The following is a 572-nucleotide window of genomic DNA, read 5'->3' as shown; positions in this document are numbered from 1 at the left end:
AGTCTGATCTCTGCAACAAAACAACTATTTCTGGTAGTCCAACACAATCTAGATACATTGAAGTCAGTGTACAGACTAAAACAATTTACACACACCAATTACACTACGGAATACAATATATTCAAAACCCGTTGACGACAAGGGAGGTTACCAATACTTAACTGACCCTGTCCTACTTGGCACCTGTGTAAATCTGAAGCGATTGAAAAGATTAAAGCAACATGGTGAAACTCCCACATAGCCAATCATACAGCAAGGTGATGCTACTAGTTGAACTGATTGAATTTAGGTCTAAGGCAGATTTATATCACTACCTTTAACTATCTAATAAATACAAATCTAACTGAAATCAAAGACGAGATGTTAAGAGTTGTACACTTTCGTGGGAATCTTTTATTTACATCTAGGCTATAGTACATTAAAACAATGGTTTGTCAGTTCATCCAAACACACATTCAGTATCAGTAACTAAACAATTTTTTTTGTTAAATCACTTAAAACAAGATCCCAGTAATGACAAGCCAGACATGAGAAGCACTGAACAATATTTGTTGACATTTGACCATGGGGGG

At 35.7% G+C, this 572-nt stretch overlaps 1 protein-coding gene across 3 annotated transcripts in view; it reads right to left on the bottom strand.

Annotated features, from left to right (window-relative positions):
• Positions 1–363: 363 nt before the first annotated feature.
• LOC111963124 (zinc finger protein ZFP2) overlaps positions 364–572 on the bottom strand; it is a 19,901-nt gene continuing 19,692 nt past the window's right edge. For all 3 annotated transcript variants that reach the window (XM_023986357.2, XM_023986359.2, XM_023986358.2), the window contains one exon: positions 364–572. This exon is cut by the window's right edge. The gene's annotated coding sequence lies outside the window, so the exon portion shown is untranslated.

This window comes from Salvelinus sp. IW2-2015, linkage group LG4q.2 (assembly GCF_002910315.2).
Source record: "Salvelinus sp. IW2-2015 linkage group LG4q.2, ASM291031v2, whole genome shotgun sequence".
In the NCBI taxonomy this organism is placed as follows: Eukaryota; Metazoa; Chordata; class Actinopteri; order Salmoniformes; family Salmonidae; genus Salvelinus; species Salvelinus sp. IW2-2015.
This window is presented reverse-complemented; position numbering and strand designations above follow the sequence as displayed.